A 9340-nucleotide genomic window follows, 5' to 3' on the forward strand; every position below is an offset into this window, starting at 1 on the left:
CCTGAATTTATGTTTATTAACAGCTCCTCCACCGGGGTCAAGACAATTTGAGGGCCAGATCCAGTCTGCCGACTGTCGGCCTTTTCACGATTGGCTTAAAAAATGGCTTATTTAAATTTATACCAATACGATGGGGAAAAGCTTACCAGTTTGTATGTTTTTTATACTTCATTTTATACTTGATCCTCTGACCGCTTGGAAGCAATCGGAGTAGGCCTACATATTGTTTTAGAAGAAAGGGGTTATGTGGTAGGATCTTTAAGAATGCTTAACTGGGATTTATATTCATGGCTCAAATATTAAGGATCATGCTTTTGACGTGTAACTAACGCATTTACACGGTCAGCGATCCGCTGCCAGGCTTTGGTTCTCCGGGTTCCAGAGGTTTTAGCGTTCCCTTTTCTTGTGATAATGTCCTTCTCCTCGTCATAGCTCTCCAGGAGAACCTGGAGTTCCATTTCATTTAAATAAGCGGCCTGTTTCGCCATATCGATCAGGGTTTCCATGATCCATACATCACGTCTTTTTAAGTTTGGCGTGGACGCGCACAACCCTGTGTTAACCAACCCCGAGTTGATTGAACTAATGCATAACCGCTGCTGTGGAACCGAAAACTCTGGGTTGGTCGGCACAGGGTCAATCAACCTAGAGTTCAGCGTTAACTCAGTGTTTGTTAAACCTCCGTTCGTGGAACACCCCTCTGAAGTGAGCGTGCGTGTTTGTGTTGGTGAAAGTTTAAGAAATGTACAACTGTCGGTTCAGCTCTCTGGTGCTCCCTGCTGGCAGTATCACTATACTGTCCTCATGTTTCACAAAAACAGTTTTGAGAGACGTTGTCAGTTTTGTATGTTGCTTAAATCCTCCAAAGCGGTGGCAGTAAACATCAGGTCACGGTAGGCCACGGAGGCAATGAGCTCGAGTTGAAAAAGAAAAAGCTTACTGCACCTGGTATTCCCAGGCGGTCTCCCATCCAAGTACTAACCAGGCCCGACCCTGCTTAGCTTCCGAGATCAGACGAGATCGGGCGTGTTCAGGGTGGTATGGCCGTAAGCAATTAGTGCTGGCGTAAAACCAGGTTTTATACAGTAGCACATAAGGAGTGAGAAAGCTGCTGAGGCTCGACGTTACACTTTTACAAAAACAATCATTAGTTAGATATAAACGGCAGTAATTGATTCAGTAGGACTCCTTATCCATGTAAACGATCATTGTGACATCTGAATTCATTAATTATCTGAAATACACTGCGTGTGCGTGTGATGTTAAATGTTTGAACCAAGGTTAACGGTTAAAGTGTCAGAGAATGGGTGGTGATTTTTGACGTCCTCCCATGATCTGAAGTGAGCGTGCGTGTTTGTGTTGGTGAAAGTTTAAGAAATGTACAACTGTCGTTTCAGCTCTCTGGTGCTCCCTGCTGGCAGTATCACTATACTGTCCTCATGTTTCACAAAAATAGTTTTGAGAGACGTTGTCAGTCTTTGTATGTTGCTTAAATCCTCCAAAGCGGTTGGCAGTAAAATCAGTCACGGTAGGTCACGGTAGGCCACGGAGGCAATGAGCTCGAGTTGAAAAAGGAAAAGCTTACAGCACCTGGTATTCCCAGGCGGTCTCCCATCCAAGTACTAACCAGGCCCGACCCTGCTTAGCTTCCGAGATCAGACGAGATCGGGCGTGTTCAGGGTGGTATGGCCGTAAGCAATTAGTGCAGGCGCAAAACCAGGTTTTATACAGTAGCACATAAGGAGTGAGAAAGCTGCTGAGGCTCGACGTTACACTTTACAAAAACAATCATTAGTTAGATATAAACGGCAGTAATTGATTCAGTAGGACTCCTTATCCATGTAAACGATCAGGTAACCCTTCCTTTTACAGTCTCCTAATTACTAGGTATTTACCCGGTACATGCATGGTAAATTATAGTGTATTACTGGGTAATTACCACTGGTAATAAGAAGGTAAATACAGAGGTAGTTACCCGGTAAATACATGGTAAATCATAGTGTATTACTGGGTAATTACCACTGGTAATAAGAAGGTAAATACAGAGGAATTATCCGTAAATTATAGTGTATTACTGTGTAATTACCACTGGTAATAAGAAGGTAAATACAGAGGAATTACAGCTGATGTACCAAGTAAAACCTCCACTATTACCCATCAACTCGACTAAGTAGCGTGTAGTTGTAACTGTTTTAGGTTGGTAATAACTCCGAATTGTGTACTTCCTAGGAAATTAGGCAACCAATTCTTAGAAAAACCTATTATCCAAGGTTTATGTTGGTAACAGCCCAAATTTAATGATGTACTATCTAGAAATTAGCATAGTGCTTTCCAATAAAATACTTTTTCTTAGTTATTATTCATAGCTACACCCATTTAGAAAGGGTTTATTCAATTTACCACTATGGAATTACTTACCTGGTAACAACCTTTTCCTCTAGTGTCATGGTACATCTTCTTAAATACTGGGTACGAAGCCGTTTGCTTCAATGGTATTACCAGGTTCTTACCATATCATTTATAATAGATACATTCCATTGTCCATGCAGTCAACACAAACTTGTACCATGTACGTTCTGCGACGTTACCAAGTAAAACACGACAATTTACCCAGTAAGTAAGCTGAAACTGTACTGTAAAAGGAAGCCTCGTTTGTTTCCATGGTATTACCAGGTTCTTACCATATAATTTGTAATACATTATTCCCTTTTCCATGCAGTCAACACAAACTTGTACCATGTACGTTCTGCGACGTTACCAAGTAAAACACGACAATTTACCCAGTAATTAAGTTGAAACTGTACTGTAAAAGGAAGCCTCGTTTGTTTCCATGGTATAACCAGGTTCTTACCATATAATTTGTAATACATTATTCCCTTTTCCATGCAGTCAACGCAAACTTGTACCATGTACGTTCTGCGACGTTACCAAGTAAAACACACCAATTTACCCAGTAATTAAGCTGAAACTGTACTGCAAAAGGAAGCCTCGTTTTTTTCCATGGTATTACCAGGTTCTTACCATATAATTTGTAATACATAATTCCCTTTTCCATGCAGTCAACACAACTTGTACCATGTACGTTCTGCGACGTTACCAAGTAAAACACGACAATTTACCCAGTAAGTTAGCTGAAACTGTACTGTAAAAGGAAGCCTCGTTTGTTTCCATGGTATTACCAGGTTCTTACCATATAATTTGTAATACATTATTCCCTTTTCCATGCAGTCAACACAAACTTGTACCATGTACGTTCTGCGACGTTACCAAGTAAAACACGACAATTTAACCAGTAATTAAGCTGATACTGTACTGTAAAAGGAAGCCTTGTTTGTTTCCATGGTATTACCAGGTTCTTACCATATAATTTGTAATACATTATTCCCTTTTCCATGCAGTCAACACAAACTTGTACCATGTATGTTCTGCGACGTTACCAAGTAAAACACGACAATTTACCCAGTAATTAAGCTGAAACTGTACTGTAAAAGGAAGCCTCGTTTGTTTCCATGGTATTACCAGGCTCTTACCATATAAGTGGTAACTGGTTATTCCCTTTTCCATGCAATCAACAAACCATATATGTTCTGCAACATCGTTCACCAGTAGTTAAGCACTTTAATTGTTATTATAAAACCCCAAACCACTGTTGATGAAAGACATATTAAAATTAAACAAAATCAAAGGCTTATCTTTCAAACAAATGCATATCTCACAAACAGGCACTGAACACTGAAGAAATTGGCCAAAAAAAGAGCCGTCCACATCAACTCAATTTAAATGTTACTGATGGTGTTTTCATAAAACACATGACAGTGTTATGGCAAGTGACCACAAGGAAGACTGCTTCAACCTCTACAATTTGAATAAGTGGTGAATGCCATGCAGCAATCTGCCTATGGGAGCATCTTTGTGGTCATTCGCAAACCAATGAGTCCACTCGATGAATGAGAGATGACTCTTTAGTGTCTTCTCTGTGAGGTATCCCTGCAGTCTCCACATCTGGGATTTGAAGGCTGACCAAGACCTGACCAGGTACCTCCAAATCTCCCCTTCAAGAATCAGAAGACAAGAAAATAAACATTAGGACTGTCAATTAATGAACATTTCTAGAACATGTAGAACTCAAAGATTATTTTGTTTATCAGTTAAGAAAGGATGCTGGTCCTCTGGCCATTGTGTTTGGTCATATTGAAAAGAGAAAAAGGAATAGCCATAAATACAGTTAATAGGACGGGAGGGGACAGGCCGTTAGCTACGGTTAGCCCTTTAGCATCGAGCTAGCGGAGCTTCAGTCATTCAAATAACTCGGACATGTTGTCTAAAACCTATAACACCCAATTTATTAAAATATCCGGATTTAATCGGGCTCTCTCCCATAAGTACAGTTAATAGGACGGGAAGAGACAGGCTCTGTTAGCCCCGGTTAGCGCGTGCTAAAGAGCAGCTCTACCGGAGCATTGCCACCTCAACAGGTGCAAGTTAGCCTCCGGTTTGATATCGCCAGATATTCGGGTTTACCACCCAATCGGATTCATCAACATAAGTGCAATACATTACGGGCTTAGTATGTTGAGGACGGTTTAGGACACCGTATCGCGAAAAATCACAAACACATGTTGTCGCCATCAATGTCTGTGCAACAACGTCATTTACGTTCTTGGCTGCTACCTGTTTTAGGGACCGTCCACAAATTACACTCACCGGCAGAGACGTTACCATGGAATTGTTTCAGGAAATGAATCACACAAATATTTGCAACATAGTTAATCATAGATGCAGTTAATAGTTTAATATTCGACAAAATCGACCAAACTATATTTGAATTTTAATTGCATCCCGTTTAACAATAATGCAATATATTAGCAAAGTTACCTGCAGTAAGTAGCAGCCCACCATTGCAACTACTACTACAATCAGGTGACGAAATGTATTTTTTTTGTGATTTTTATAGTTATTTTATATATGATTTATTCCAGAAACAATTCCATGGTAACGTCTCTGCCACCAGTCGGTGAGTGTAACTTGTTGACGGTCACTAAAACAGGTAGCAGCCAGAGAACGTCAATGACGTAGTTGCACAGACATTATGGCGACAACATGTGTTTGTGATGTTTCGCGATACGGTGTCCTAACCGTCCTCAACATACTAAGCCCGTAATGTATTGCACTTATGTTGATGAATCCGATTGGGTGGTAAACCGAATATCCGGCGAATATCAAACCGGAGGCTAACTTGCACCTGTTGAGGTGGCATGCTCCGGTAGAGCTGCTCTTTAGCATCGCGCTAACCTGGGCTAACAGAGCCTGTCTCTTCCGTCCTCTTAACTGTACTTATGGGAGAGAGCCCGATTAAATCCGATATTTAATAAATTGGGTGCTATAGGTTTTAAACAACATGTCTGAGTTATGTTGAATGAAAGAAGCTCCGCTAGCCTCGATGCTAAAGGGCTAACCGGAGCTAACTTGCCTGTCCCCATCCCGTCCTATTAACTGTATTTATGGCTATGCCTTTTTCTCTTTTCATATGACCAAACACAATGGCCAGAGGACCAGCATCCTTTCTTAACTGATAAACGAAATAATCCTTGACTTCTACATGTTCTAGAAATGTTCATTAATTGACAGTCCTAATGTTTATTTTCTTGTCTTCTGATTCTTGAAGGGGAGATTTGGAGGTACCTGGTCAGGTCTTGGTCAGCCTTCAAAATCCCAGATGTGGAGACTGCAGGGATACCTCACAGAGAAGACACTAAAGAGTCATCCTCTCATTCATCGAGTGGACTCATTGGTTTTGCGAATGACCACGAAGATGCTCCCATAGGCAGATTGCTGCATGGCATTCACACTTATTCAAATTGTAGAGGTTGAAGCAGTCTTCCTTGTGGTCACTTGCCATAACACTGTCATGTGTTTTATGAAAACACCATCAGTAACATTTAAATTGAGTTGATGTGGACGGCTCTTTTGTTTGTCCGATTTCTTCAGTTTTCAGTGAATGTTTGTGAGATATGCATTGTTTGAAAGATAAGCCTTTGATTTTGTTTAATTTTAATATGTCTTTCATCAACAGTGGTTTGGGGTTTTATAACAACAATTAAAGTGCTTAACTACTGGTGAACGATGTTGCAGAACATATATGGTTTGTGTTGATTGCACTTCTCAGCCTCCCTGGTAAAGTCTACTCCAAGGTACTGGAAAGGAGGGTTCGGCCGATCGTCGAACCTCAGATTGAAGAGGAACAATGCGGTTTTCGCCCCGGACCGTGGAACTACGGACACGCTCATTCACTCTCGCAAGGATCCTGGAGGGGGCCTGGGAGTATGCCCATACCGGTCTACATGTGTTTTGTGGATCTGGAGAAGGCGTATGACCGGGTCCCCGGGAGAAACTGTGGAGGTGCTGCGGGAGTATGGGGTAAAGGGGTCTATCCTCAGGGCCATCCAATCCCTGTACTCCCAAAGCGAGAGCTGTGTTCGCGTCCTCGGCAGCCAGTCATTTTCGTTCTCGGTGGGTGCTGGGCTCCGCCAGGGCTGCGCGCTTGTCACCAATCCTGTTGTGATATACATGGACAGGATATCGGGCGTAGTCGTGGTGGGGAGGGGTTTGCAGTTCGGTGGTCTGAGGATCTCGTCACTGCTTTTTTGCGGATGAAGTGGTCCTCATGGGATCATCGGCCTGTGACCTTCAGCACTCACTGGATCGGCTGGCGGCCGAGTGTGAAGCGGCTGGGATGAGGATCAGCACCGCTAAATCTGAGGCCATGACCTCTTAGCAGGAAACCGATGGATTGCGTACTCCGGGTAGGAAATGAGTCCTTAGCCCCAAGTGAAGGAGTTCAAGTACCTCGGGGTCTTGTTCGCGAGTGAGGGTACTATGGAACGTGAGATTGGCCGGAGAATCGGAGCAGCGGGGGCGGTATTGCGTTCGCTTTACCGCACCGTTGTGACGAAAAGAGAGCTGAGCCGCAAGGCAAAGCTCTCGATCTACCGGTCGATTTTCGTTCCTATCCTCACCTATGGTCATGAGGGCTGGGTGATGACCGAAAGGACGAGATCGCGGGTACAAGCGGCCGAGATGAGTTTTCTCAGAAGGGTGGTTGGCGTCTCCCTTAGGGATAGGGTGAGAAGCTCAGCCATCCGTGAGGAACTCGGATTAGAGCCGCTGCTCCTTTACTTAGAAAGGAGTCAGCTGAGGTGGTTCGGGCATCTGGTAAGGATGCCCACTGGGCGCCTTCCTTGGGAGGTGTTTCAGGGCACGTCCAGTGGGGAGGAGACCTCGGGGAAGACCCAGGACTAGGTGGAGAGATTATATCTCAACACTGCCTGGGAACGCCTCGGGATCCCCCCGTCAGAGTTGGTCAATGTGGCCCGGGAAAGGGAAGTCTGGGGCCCCCTGCTTGAGCTGCTCCCCCCGCGACCCGACCCCGGATAAGCGGAAGAAAATGAGATGATGAGATGATGAGCATGGAAAAGGGAATAACCAGTTACAACTTGTATGGTAAGAGCCTGGTAATACCATGGAAACAAACGAGGCTTCCTTTTACAGTACAGTTTCAGCTTAATTACTGGGTAAATTGTCGTGTTTTACTTGGTAACGTCGCAGAACGTACATGGTACAAGTTTGTGTTGACTGCATGGAAAAGGGAATAATGTATTACAAATTATATGGTAAGAACCTGGTAATACCATGGAAACAAACGAGGCTTCCTTTTACAGTACAGTTTCAGCTTAATTACTGGGTAAATTGTCGTGTTTTACTTGGTAACGTCGCAGAACGTACATGGTACAAGTTTGTGTTGACTGCATGGAAAAGGGAATAATGTGTTACAAATTATATGGTAAGAACCTGGTAATACCATGGAAACAAACGAGGCTTCCTTTTACAGTACAGTTTCAGCTTACTTACTGGGTAAATTGTCGTGTTTTACTTGGTAACGTCGCAGAACGTACATGGTACAAGTTTGTGTTGACTGCATGGAAAATGGAATAATGTATTACAAATTATATGGTAAGAACCTGGTAATACCATGGAAAAAAACAAGGCTTCCTTTTACAGTACAGTTTCAGCTTAATTACTTGGTAAATTGTCGTGTTTTACTTGGTAACGTCGCAGAACGTACATGGTACAAGTTTGTGTTGACTGCATGGAAAAGGGAATAATGTATTACAAATTATGTGGTAAGAACCTGGTAATACCATGGAAACAAACGAGGCTTCCTTTTACAGTACAGTTTCAGCTAACTTACTGGGTAAATTGTCGTGTTTTACTATGGTAACGTCGCAGAACGTACATGGTACAAGTTTGTGTTGACTGCATGGACAATGGAATGTATCTATTATAATGATATGGTAAGAACCTGGTAATACCATGGAAACAAACAGCTTTGTACCCAGTATTTAAGACGATGTACCATGACACTAGAGGAAAACTTCCTGCAGAGGTTGTTACCAGGTAAGTAATTCCATAGTGGTAAACTGAATAAACCCTTTCTAAATGGGTGTAGCTATGAATAATAACTAAGAAAAAAGTATTTTATTGGAAAGTAGAGAGATAGATAGATCAAATCATTTAGACCTTTAATCATTTAACCTTTCATATCATATCATTTAGACCTTTCCCACAAATGGGACATTCCCCAATGGTTTTCTGTTCTGTCATCTGTAAAAGTCATGAGATATTATTGAAATACGTAATTGCTTAACTAAACTAGATAACAAATGTTGATATCTCTCAGAGTGACACAAGATATACTCATCCTGCTTCTGGAAACATTGGACCCGAAGCTTGTATGCGTTTTGATTATGTTTGTATTTTAATGATAATGCCTCATTTGCATTCTTCTTAAATGTTTCATATATGCGTGTGTGTGCGTGTGCGCGTGCTCGTGTGTGGACATATACGTGTGCGTGTGTGCGTGTGTGCTATGCACATGTTTGCTGCGTGTGTGTATGCTATGCACATGTTTGGTGCGTGTGTGTATGCTATGCACATGTTTGGTGTGTGTGTGTATGCTATGCACATGTTTGGTGTGTGTGTATGCATGCACATGTGCGTGTGTGTGTCCTGACCTGAAGACCGCCGGATGTGCAGCACGTAGCCGATGATGTCCTGTGTGTTTCTGCTCCGGCTCCTTCCAGGACACCTGGATGGCGCCGGGCGACAACGCCTGGGCCCGCACCTGTGTGGGGGCCCCGGGGAGGCCCGTCGGCCCACCGCACGGTGAGGCGGGCGCTGGCTGCGTGTAGCCGGCGCTGTTCTCGGCGATGCACTGGTAGATGGCGTCGTTGTCCTGGCTGATGCCGTAGATGGTCAGCGTGCTGCGGGAGAGAGAGACACG

At 43.2% G+C, this 9340-nt stretch overlaps 2 non-coding genes across 2 annotated transcripts; both read right to left on the reverse strand.

The window, feature by feature from the left end:
* Window positions 1-933: 933 nt before the first annotated feature.
* Window positions 934-1052, reverse strand: LOC130378080 (5S ribosomal RNA). The gene has a single exon (XR_008894477.1). It is a non-coding gene; the product is annotated as a 5S ribosomal RNA (ribosomal RNA).
* Window positions 1053-1578: 526 nt separating this feature from the next.
* LOC130378075 (5S ribosomal RNA) lies at window positions 1579-1697 on the reverse strand. Its single transcript, XR_008894472.1, has one exon. It is a non-coding gene; the product is annotated as a 5S ribosomal RNA (ribosomal RNA).
* Between the last annotated feature and the right edge of the window lie 7643 nt (window positions 1698-9340).

This window comes from Gadus chalcogrammus, unplaced genomic scaffold (assembly GCF_026213295.1).
Source record: "Gadus chalcogrammus isolate NIFS_2021 unplaced genomic scaffold, NIFS_Gcha_1.0 GACHA065, whole genome shotgun sequence".
Classification (NCBI taxonomy): Eukaryota; Metazoa; Chordata; class Actinopteri; order Gadiformes; family Gadidae; genus Gadus; species Gadus chalcogrammus.